Below are 12,830 nucleotides of genomic sequence, written 5' to 3'. Positions count from 1 at the left end.
AATGCTGCAAGATGCTTGGAGCTGCTTGAAGATGCTAGTGTTCGATAGGCTAGGCCTTCCCCTCTATTCTGGCATTCTGTAGTTCAGTCCACAGATACATACCTTCCTTTGATACCAATGCATACTTAGTATAGATCTGATGCTTGCGAGTACTTTGGATGAGTACTCACGGTTGCTTTGCTACCCATTTTCCCCCTTCTTCCTTCTTTCCGGTTGTTGCAACCAGATGGTGGATCCCTGGAGCCAGATGCCACCATCGACGGATACTACTACGTGGAGACCGCCGACAGCCAAGAGTAATTAGGAGGTCCCAAGCAGGAGGCCTTGCCTCTTCGATCGGTGTTGCTTTTGTGCTAGCCTTCTTAAGCCAGTCTTGTCTAACTTATGTCTCTACTCAGATATTGTTGCTTCCGCCGACTCGTTTGTATTCGGGCTTATGTATTCGAACCCTTGAGGCCCCCAGATTGTAATATAAAGCTTGTATTTTTTTTCAATTAGTGTCTAGAGTTGTGTTGTGATATCTCCCTGTGAGTCCCTGATCTTGATCGTACACATTTGTGTGTATGATTAGTGTACAATTGAATCGGGGGCGTCACAAGTTGGTATCAGAGCCGACTTCCTGTGGGAACCCCCTTTCCAACTCCTTGGCCAAAGTTGAGTCTAGTCTTTGAAAACTGTTTTACTAACATGGATGTGTGGCTTACGAGCCCACGTTGCCAATGGGTGGCATTAGGATCTTTTATTCCTCATCTATACTCTCGGACTCTTGATCTCTCTTCTATTCGGGTTAAATTATTTTGCTAAATCTAACATTAGGATCTCATGATCACATTCACCCAGAGATTTGTATTACGCCTTTTTCGAATTGGGGCCAAGATCTTCTTCAGAATGTTCGCTGACCGCAGGATCCTCTTATCGAGGGCACCCTGCGTCGTCACTTGCAAATCCCTGGCTCCAGTGGCTTTCTCTGACGTTGATATAGCCTTTGCTAGTCCCGTCGTTGAATCCCTCCATCGCATACATACGTGTCGCCTAGTATGCCTATGATGTTTCTATTGTCCGAACTCATACGAACAACATGTACTTGGCTCTATATATGAATTGGTAGTCTTTAATGACTACTACTTAGTACATACTACGCCTTTGCTCATTGTTTGTATTATATCATGAATGACTCCATACACTTGCTCCACCCTGATGTCAGATAGGACTACGTCGGTATTTCCCCAAAGAGGAAGGGATGATGCAGCACAGCGACGGTAGGTATTTCCCTCAGTGATGAAAGCAAGGTTATCGAACCAGTAGGAGAACCAAGCAACACAACGTAAACCGCCCCTGCACACAAATAACAACCACTCGCAACCCGACGTGTTAAAGGGGTTGTCAATCCCTTTCAGGTAACATCGCCTCACATTGGTGCGTGGACGGGAGAAAGTTGTAATAGATTGAATAAATAGATCACAAATAAAATAAAGTGCAGCAAAGTATTTTTGTATTTTTGATTTAATAGATCTGAAGATAAATGCAAAGGAAAATTATATCACAAAGGCAAATATATGAGAAAGAGACCCGGGGGCCGTAGGTTTCACTAGTGGCTTCTCTCGAGAAAAAGCAAACGGTGGGTGAACAAATTACTGTTGGGCAATTGATAGAACTTCAAATAATCATGACGATATCCAGACAATGATCATTATATAGGCATCACGTCCAAGATTAGTAGACCGACTCCTACCTGCATCTACTACTATTACTCCACACATCGACCACTATCCAGCATGCATCTAGTGTATTAAGTTCATGGAAAAACGGAGTAATGCAATAAGAACGATGACATGATGTAGACAAGATCCGTTTATCTATATGGCGGTAGATATAGATCTCGTCTTTTTATCCTTAGTAGCAATGATACAAACGTGTCGGTTCCCCTTCTATCACTGGGATCAAGCACCGTAAGATTGAACCCACTACCGGGCACCTCTTCCCATTGCAAGATAAATAGATCAAGTTGGCCAAACAAAACCCAAATATCGGAGAAGAAATACGAGGCTATAAGAGATCATGCATATAATAGATCAAAGAAACTCAAATAACTTTCATGGATATAAAAAGATACGACGGATCATAAACTCAAAGTTCGTCATATCCCAACAAACACACCGCAAAAGACTTACATCATATGGATCTCCAAGAGACCATTGTATTGAGAATCAGCGAGAGAGAGAGAGAAAGCCATCTAGCTACGAACTACGGACCCGAAGGTCTACAAAGAACTACTCACGCATCATCGGAGAGGCACCAATGGAGGTGCTGAAACCCATCTAAGATGGTGTCTAGATTGGATCTAGTGGTTCTGGACTCTGTGGCGGCTAGATCATTATTTCGTTGACTCTCCTAGGGTTTCGGGAATATTGGAGTATTTATAGAGCAAAGAGGCGGTCCGGGGGCACCCGAGGTGGGCACAACCCACCAGGGCGCGCCTGGGCCTCCTGGCGTGCCCTGGCGGGTTGTACTCTCCTCGGAGCACCCCTCCCCCAGGCGCAGCCAGGGCCCATTAGGTGTCTTCTGGTCCAAAAACTTTCTCCTTGAAGTTTAATTGCATTTGGACTCCGTTTGGTATTGATTTCCTGCGATGTAAAAAACATGCAGAAAATAGCAACTAGCACTTGGCACTATGTCAATAGGTTAGTACCGAAAAATGATATAAAATGACTATAGAACGATTATAAAACATCCAAGATTGATAATATAACACAACATGGAACAATCAAAAATTATAGATACGTTGGAGACGTATCAGCATCCCCAAGCTTAACTCCTACTCGTCCTCGAGTAGGTAAGTGATAAAAACATATTTTTTGATGTGGAATGCTGCCTATCATGTCATATCATAATCTTTTCTTTATAGCATGGACATTTGGACTTTTATCTGATTCAAAGAAATAGTCTACTTTTGACATGATAATTTAAATACTGAAGCATATCAACAAGCAACCATGTCTTTCAAAATATCAACGCTAAAATAAGTTATCCCTAGCCCATCATGCTCAACCATTGATCCATTCATGAAACACACTCGCATATTAACTACACCCAGTACTCAAGTACGATAATATTGCCTCCTAGTTGGTGCTTTTATAAGACAAGATGGAGACTCAAATTGAAAAATAAGAATTGCATAAAAGTAAAAGAAAGGCTAGGGAAGTAGGGATTTGTAGAGCTGCCAGAGCTCAAAGCGAAAAACTTAGTGATAAAAACATTTTGGGAGGTGTATCCTTCCCACCAATGAAAACGAATTCCCAGCACTTTCCATGCTAGATATATCATAGGCGGTTCCCAAACAGAAAATAAAGTTTATTCCTTTTTCAACCATACTTTCACTTTCCATGGCTAGCTGTATCCACGGTTGCCCTTCATACCAACACTTTTCAAGGAATTTATTATTTTACTTCATTTTTCATTTAAGGATTGTTCATCCCTAATACCATTGCCTTACTCTCATACAATGACAAGTGAATAAACACTCATCGTGAGAATAACACATCTAGCATGGAAAATATTAGCCACCCCTCACCGCTCCGCGAGCGGAACGAACACACAAAAGAGAAGTTTATTTTGAAAATTAGAGATGGCACATACAAATTTGCTTAGAACAACAAAAGAATACCGCATATAGGTAGATATAGTGGACTCATGCGGCAAAATAGGTTTAAAGGTTTTTGGATGCACAAGTAGAGATCATACTTAGTGCAAAATGAATGAGAAGCGACCAACCAAGAAACGAATAATCTCAAAAGCAAGCATTAAGCATAGTTTACACCGAATCATGCACCACAAGTAGGATATAACTTCATTTCATAATTATTGACTTTCGTGCTTGCATAGGGAATAAAAACCTTAACACCAATATTCTTACTAAAGTATGATTACTCATCAACATAACTCACATATCAGATCATCATATCTCAAAACTATTACTAAGAATCAAGTTTATTTTGTCCAATGATCTTTATGAAAGTTTTTATTATATCCTTCTTGGATATCTATCACTTTGGAACTAATTTTCATATGTTGGTTTTGATAAGCTCAAACAAATATAAGTGAAGATCATGAGCATAATTTTTCTTTCTCTCAAATTAATTTAAGTGAAGCAAGAGAGAATTTCTTGAAAATTTTACTAACCCTCAAATAAATCTAAGTGAAGCAAGAGAGCATTTCTTCAAAAATACTAAAGCACACCATGCTCAAAAAGATATAAGTGAAGCACTAGAGTAAGTCCATAGCTCATAAAAGATTTATGTGAAGCATAGAGAGCAATTCTAACAAGTCATGACATAATTTGGCTCTCTCAAATAGGTGTGTCCAGCAAGGAATCAAGACTTAAAACACAAAATAAAACAAGCAAAGAATCATATCATACAAGACACTCCAAGCAAAACACATAGTATGTGACGAATAAAAATATAGCTTCGAGTAAAATACCGATGGTCGTTAGAAGAAACAGGGGATGCCACTCGGGGGCATCCCCAAGCTTAGTTGTTTGCTCATTTTCGGACAATAGCTTGGGATGTCAGGGCATCCCCAAGCTTAGGCTCTTCTTACTCCTTATTCCTTCATCCATCGTAAGATAACCCAAAACTCGAAAAAACTTCAATCACACAAAACTCAACAAAACCTTCGTGAGATCCGTTAGTGTAAGAAAAATAAATCACTACTATAAGTAATGTATCAAACCAATTCATATTTTATTTTTGCATTGTATCTACTGTACTCCAACTTTTCTATGGCAAAAACTCATCAAAGAAAACCATAGAGCCATCAAAATAAGCACACAACGCCAAGAAAACAGAATCTGTCAAAACAGAACAGTCTGTAGCAATCTGATTTGTTTGAATACTTCTGGAACTCCAAAAATTCTGAAAAATTAGGACGACCTAGGTAATTTGTATATCAATCTACTGCAAAAAATTGGTATTTTATCACGTTCTGGTTAAAAATAAGAATTGTTTTCGTGAGCGCAAAAGTTTCTGTTTTCAGCAAGGTCAAACAACTATCACCCAAGAAGATCCTAAAGGCTTTACTTGGCACAAACACTAATTAAAACACAAAAAACACAATCATAACAGTAGCATAATTGTGCAAACACTCAAGAACAGAAAACAAAAAGCAGAAATAAATTTTATTTATTGGGTTGCCTCCCAACAAGCGCTATAGTTTTACGCCCTTAGCTAGGCATAAAGCAAGGATCTAAGTTTTGTCCTCTTTGTTTCGAGATCCATAAGATGCTCTCATGGTTGATTCATAAGGTGGCCTAATTCTTGTTCTAGGAAAGTGTTCCATACCCTTCCTCAAAGGAAATTGGAACTTGATATTGCCTTCTTTCATATCAATCACGTCACCGATAGTGCGTAAAAACGGTCTACCAAGAATAATTGGACAAGATGGTTGCAATCAATATCAAGAACAATAAAATCTATGGGCACATAATTCCTATTTTCAAGAATAATAACATCATTAATTCTTCCCATAGGCTTTTTAATAGTAGAATCCGCCAAGTGCAAATTTAAAGAGCATTCTTCAAGATCGGTAAGACCAAGCACATCACATAAAGATTTCGGAATTATAGAAACACTAGCACCCAAGTCACACAAAGCAAAACACTCATAATTTTTAATCCTGACTTTGATAGTAGGTTCCCATTCATCATGCAATTTTCTAGGAATTGATACTTCTAATTCTAATTTTTCTTCACAAGCTTTCATCATAGCATCAACAATATGTTTAGTAAAAGCTTTATTTTGTTCATAGGCATGGGGTGAATTTATCATGGATTGCAACAAAGAAATGCAATCAATCAAAGAGCAACTCTCATAATTAAAGTCTTTGTAATCCAAAAGAGTGGGCACACCACTAGTTAAAGTTTTGACCTCTTCAAACCCACTTTCATCAATTTTCTCAACAAGATTTTCACCCTCTGAATTATCGGGACGCCTTCTAGCTAAGGTGAATCTTCTCCGGTCCCTTTTTCATCAATCTCAACTTTACCAAACAAGGAATCAATAGAAGAAACACCAATCATTTTAAGATCTTCATCACTTTTGCGAAATTAATCACTAGAAAATGCCTTTTCTATAAATTATCTTTTAGCTCTAAGCATAGCGGTTCTTTTCTTACTTTCATCCATAGAAATATAAAGAGCTTTAATAGATTCATCAACCTTAGGCAAAAAAAATTCATCTTGAGATTTTCCACATCATGAGAAATTCTATCAACACTTCTAGACAATTCATCAATCTTACTCAACTTTTCTTCTATGGAAGTGTTGAAAACTTTTTGCGTGTTGATAAATTCTTTAATATTATTCTCAAGATCAGAGGTGTTCCTATTATTATTATAAGATTGATTTCCATAGGAATTACCATAATTATTAGTTGAATTACTAGGAAAAGGCCTAGGATTAAAATTACCTATATAAGCATTGTTATTGAATATATTTCGAGAAATAAAATTCACATCTATGGCATCACGATTTTGCTCAATCAAAGTAGACAAAGGCATATCATTAAAATCAATAGGAGCACTTTTACTAGCAACCAATTTCATAAGAGCATCAACTTTTTCACTCAAAGAAGAAATTTCTTCAACCGAATTAACTTTTTTACTAGTAGGAGCTCTTTTGGTACGCCATGTAACATCCCAAAAATTCTAAATTTTGGAATGTTATATTAAATAGATAGTTTTGATTGATTGTTTGATTGATTGACTGAAAGTGAGTGAATTCGAAACTTTTGAAAGTTAAATGAGAGGGAATAAAAGGACTTTCCCAAACTTTCATTTTTGCATTTATGGTCTTCGTGAGTTCAAATTCTTTTCAAATACAAAACCCTAGAGAGAAGATGACATGACTTCTTCCATTTAATAAAATGAAAAGGGTTTTGAAAAGAGTTGAATTCCATTTGGAAATATTTTCAAAATTCAGAAACTTTAAGCAACTCAATGATTTTCATGAGAGAAGATAAAACGACTTCTTCAAATTATATGAAATATGAGTTGGGAGTTTCAAAGAAATCCAATTTAATGTCCTTTTGAAAATTATTTTTCACTTGGGAGTTATTTGGGTTTTATCCAAATTATTTTTCTACAAAAATAAAATATATTGAAATTAGGGTAAAATGATTCCCTACATCAGAAAATTGGAGAGAAATAAATTTGAATTTATTTTAGTATTTTTAAAATGATTTTTATGAGGTTTTAATTGCAACAGTAGCACTCTTTGCTTTATTTGATTTTTTGTGGATTTTATTTGATGCTAGAATAATGTTCAGCTTGTAGGAAATCTTTTCCTGAAAATTTTGATATATAATATGCCTATGTTTTATTTTTAGTTTTTTCGCTTTTATTTATTTTTGCTTTGTGCAAAATGTTTTTTTAATCTCTTCCGACCGTACCGGGCCGGCCCAGCTAAACCAGCCAGGCGACAGCCCAGCCGGCCCAACAGCCCGTCTCCTCCGCGCGTCCGACTCCAGGTGGGATTCCGCCGCCGCCACGGCTCGCCGGCGCCGTCTCCCTGCCGGACTTCTCCTCACTTGACCCCTCCTGCACGCCACGCGCCTTCCCCGATCCCCTATAAAGCCGCCGCCCCTCTCTCTCCTCCTCCGCGCATCGTGCCGCAGCCGCCGCCGCACTCGCGGGAACCCGCCGCCGCCGGCGAGATCCGCTCGCCGCTCCCGCGCCATTCCGACGCCGAAGTCGAGCGCCGCCACCACCTTCGGACCCGCCTCGCCGAGCCGCTTCACCCTGTGCCTCCGCCCGATGCCACCGGCCACCGGAGCCGTCGCCCCGGCCGAGACCGAAGCCGCCGCCGTCGTCCTCCCCGACACCGGCGATCACCGCGGTAATCGCCGCCTCCCGTCCGTTGGATCTGGATCAAACGATCCAGATCGCGTCTTTGTTTTTTTCCAAAACGTTTTTTTAGCGTTCACTAGTTCGATCTGTATAGCGAGCATATTCATTAGATTAGGTTCTGAAACGAACGTTCGTTGTTTAGTATTTTTCTTTTTCTTTTTAATTTCGGCCAGGGACCTATTTGTAGTATTTCTTTTACAGTTTAGCCCCTGGACTTCAAACAATCACATCTTTTTGTTCGTTCATCCAAATCCAACGAAACCAACGCCCACTTCTTCGTTACGATCCCCTCTTTCCAGATAATCAACTTAAACATGTTTTTGAAAGTTTTAAAATTTGAATTTAAACAGATTTGTTTTTGAACTTCCTTTGATCATAACTAGAGTTTTATAACTCCGTTTGAGTTGATTCTTTTTGCAAATTAAAGCTCTTGACCTAAACTTTCTGATAAGGCCAAATTCACATAATTTTGGTATTGTTAGAAATTGTTTTATGTTGCAAGAGTTATTTGCTTGGTTTTGATGCTTTCCGATTTGTTTTCTTCATTCTTTCCGATCTTTTGAGTGATTGCTTATGTGTGGTTACTATTGCTTGCTCACGATAGATTGACCGGAGTGTGACGAGTAGAACTATCAGGAGTTATGAGTGCGAATCATCTTCATTCAACAGTACAAGGCAAGTAACACTTTGATCATACCCCTTTACTACCCAGTTTTATTGCATTAGATCAACCCTGAAACAATTGCATGATTAGGATCTGATTAATATGTGGGATTTGGGAAGTAGATGAGGTAGTACCTATTACCTGTTTATTACCAAACCCTTGGGAGTTACTTCAACGTTTGCTTATATTGCTTTGCTATGCTAGTAGACGTGGATTGGGTGAGTGTATCCATGACAGATGTGAGATTGTTAATTAATGGTTCAATTTAAGGTGGCTACTTAAACACACATCTGCGTGGATTGAGGCACCTGGGTATTCCAGCGATTGCCTGTTTTTTTCATGGACCGCCACCCAGGCTCAAAGGGATCATGAGATTATTCATGCTAGAAACTTCTGTGTGCAGCCACAAGCTATTATGGGCTCTAGCATAGTTGATTAAGTTGTGTGAACTCTTACAGTGGTAGACTAGCAGATGTAGGGGTTGTAGGTGGTACTGTCTACCTGATCGTAAGGTGCAAACGCTTCTCAAAGACTATGTCTCGGTCATCCGTTTCTCAAACATCATGTAGTGCGAGAATCGCAACGGAGGAGATCGAGTCTTGTGGGGAAAAGTGCACAAACCTCTGCAGAGTGTATAAACTAATCATGGTTAGCCGTGTCCCCGGTTATGGACAACTTGAGTATCTAGTACTTGGATTATCATGTGAATCTCATCATGTTACTTTAATTAATTTTGTTGGGATTAATGTTGAAACTTAATTGGGATTGAGATGGTGTCACCCATTCTCAATGTTTAACAACCACCATGATAGTTAAATAAAATTTATTCCTTGCAGTAGGGAAAAGTTGGCTTTTCGCAAAACTATAACCATAGAGCTTTCCACCAGCCATATATGCATGTAGTGATAGCATTTATCCTGTTCATTACTCTCCTGTGTTATCTTGCCAGTACATTCAATGTACTGACCCGTTTCGGGCTGCAACGTCTCATGTTGCAGGATTCTTACGACGAGTAAGTGATACGTTAGGGTTACGATTTCTACACTCAACTTTGCCGTTGGTGTTGATGGGAATCCACAACCTTGTTACTTCCGCTATTTGGATTGAGGTAATTGGTATTTACGTTATTTTATGCATGTGATTTACCTCTGTTATAAATCCTTCGAGTACTGTGTGTGTCAGCATACCGATCTAGGGATGACACTTAAGCAAGAGACTTGACCGTCTGAGGTCGGGTCGCTACACGCCATTGCGAATAATTTGCCATAATATTATCAAGCTATTTGGTGGCTTCACCCAATCCATAAAAGTACCACCCACAGCGGAATCTAAAAGATAACGAGAAACAAAATTCAATCCCGCATAAAAATTTTGTATGATCATCCAAAGATTTAACGCATGAGTTGGGCAATTCCTTAGCATCATTTTCATCCTTTCCCAAGATTGTGCAACATGCTCATGTTCAAGTTGCTTGAAATTCATGATCTGGGTTCTAAGGGAAATAATTTTTGCGGGCGGAAAATACTTAGTGATAAAAGCATCTTTGCACTTATTCCAAGAATCGATACTATTGCGAGGCAAAGAAGAGAACCAATTTTTTGCAGAATCACGCAAAGAAAACAGAAATAATTTCATCATCACCACATAATTGTGCACATCTTTTTTCTTTTGCATATCACATAATTCCAAAGGTATTATGATGGGACGCGGCATCCTCATTAGGAGTACCGAAAAATTGATCTATCACAACAAGATTCAGCAAACAGTATTAACATCACAAGACTCCGCACTAGTGGCGGGAGGAGTAATCGGAGTGCCGATAAAATCATTGTTGTTGGTATTTAAGAAATCACATAACTTGGTGTTCTCTTGAGTCATGATGACCACATAACAAGATTGCACTCAAAACAGATCCGACAAGAAAACGGCAAACGGAAAAAGAGGGGCGAATAAAACGGCATTTTTTTGTGAAGTGGGGGAGAGTAAAACGAGAGGCAAATGGCAAATAATGTAAATTGCGAGGAGACGATATTTGTGATTAGGAACCTGGTATATATTGAAGATCCTCCCCGGCAACGGTGCCAGAAATTCCTTTTGATGTCGGCTAGGACTACATCGGTATTTCCCCAAAGAGGAAGGGGTGACGCAGCACAGCGACGGTAGGTATTTCCCTCAGTGATGAAACCAAGGTTATCGAACCAGTAGGTGAACCAAGCAACACAATATGAACAGCCACTACACACAAATAACAACCACTCGCAACCCCACGTGTTAAAGGGGTTGTCAATCCCTTTCGGGTAACGACGCCTCAAATTGGTGCATGGACGGGAGAAAGTTGTAATAGATTGAATAAATAGATCGCAAATAAAATAAAGTGCAGCAAAGTATTTTTGTATTTTTGGTTTAATAGACCTGACAATAAATGCAAAGGAAAAGTATAAGGCAAAGGCAAAGGCAAATATATGAGAAAGAGACCCGCGGGCGGTGGGTTTCACTAGTGGCTTCTCTCGAGAAAAATAGCAAATGGTGGGTGAAAAAATTACTGTTGGGCAATTGATAGAAATTCAAATAATCATGATGATATCCAGGCAATCATCATTATATAGGCATCACGTCCAAGATTAGTAGACCGACTCCTGCCTGCATCTACTACTATTACTCCACACATCGACCGCTATCCAGCATGCATCTAGTGTATTAAGTTCATGGAAAAATGGAGTAATGCAATAAGAACGATGACATAATGTAGACAAGATCTATCTATGTAGATATAGACCCCCATCGTTTTATCCTTAGTAGCAATAATAAATACGTGTTAGTTCCCCTTCTGTTACTGGGATCAAGCACCGTAAGATCGAACCCACTACAAAGCACCTCTTCCTATTGCAAGATAAATAGATCAAGTTGGCCAAACAAAACCCAAATATCGGAGAAGAAATACGAGGCTATAAGAGATCATGCATAAAAGAAATCAAAGAAACTCAAATACTTTCACGGATATAAAAAGATATAACTGCTCGTAAACTCAAAGTTCATCAAATCCCAACAAACACACCGTAAAAAGAGTTACATCATATGGATCTCCAAGACATCATTGTATTGAGAATTCAGCGAGACAGACGAAGCCATCTAGCTACTAACTACGGACCCGAAGGTCTACAAAGAACTACTCACGCATCATCGAAGAGGCACCAACGGAGGTGGTGAACCCCATCCGAGATGGTGTCTAGATTGGATCTGGTGGTTCTAGACTCTGCAGCTGCTGGATCAATATTTCGTTGACTCTCCTAGGGTTTTGGGAATATTGGGGTATTTATAGAGCAAAGAGGCGGTCCGGGGGGCACCCGAGGTGGGCGCAGCCCAGGCGCGCCCTGGCGGGTTGTACTCTCCTCGGAGCACCCCCCGGCGCAGCCAGGGCCCATTAGTTGTCTTTTGGTCCAAAAACTTTCTCCTTGAAGTTTCATTGCATTTGGACTCCGTTTGGTATTGATTTCCTGCGATGTAAAAAACATGCAGAAAACAGCAACTAGCACTTGGCACTATGTCAATAGGTTAGTACCAAAAAATGATATAAAATGACTATAAAATGATTATAAAACATCCAAGATTGATAATATAACACAACATGGAACAATCAAAAATTATAGATACGTTGGAGACGTATCAGCATCCCCAAGCTTAACTCCTACTCGTCCTCGAGTAGGTAAGTGATAAAAATAGAATTTTTGATGTGGAATGTGTTGGGGAACATAGTAATTTCAAAAAAATTCCTACGCACACGCAAGATCATGGTGATGGATAGCAACGAGAGGGGAGAGTGTCGTCCACGTACCCTCGTTGACCATAAGCGGAAGCGTTATGACAACGCGGTTGATGTAGTCGTATGTCTTCACGATCGACCGATCCTAGTACCGAACGTACGGCACGTCCGTGATCTGCACACGTTCAGCTCGGTGACGTCCCACGAACTCATGATCCAGTAGAGCTCAGGGGGAGAGTTCCGTCAGCACGACGGCGTGATGACGGTGTTGATGAAGCTACCGACGCAGGGCTTCGCCTAAGCACCGCTACGATATGACCGAGGTGGATTATGGTGGAGGGGGGCGATGCACACGGCTAAAAGATCAATGATCATCTTGTGTTTTTATGGGGTGCCCCCTGCCCCGTATATAAAGGAGCAAGGAGGGAGGCCGGTTGGCCCTAGGAGGGCACGCCAAGAGGAGGATTCCTCCTCCTAGTGGGAGTAGGACTCCCCTTTCCTACA

This window comes from Triticum aestivum, chromosome 4D (genome assembly GCF_018294505.1).
Source record: "Triticum aestivum cultivar Chinese Spring chromosome 4D, IWGSC CS RefSeq v2.1, whole genome shotgun sequence".
NCBI lineage: Eukaryota > Viridiplantae > Streptophyta > Magnoliopsida > Poales > Poaceae > Triticum > Triticum aestivum.
The sequence above is the reverse complement of the archived record's forward strand: the minus strand, read 5'-3'. Positions refer to the sequence as shown.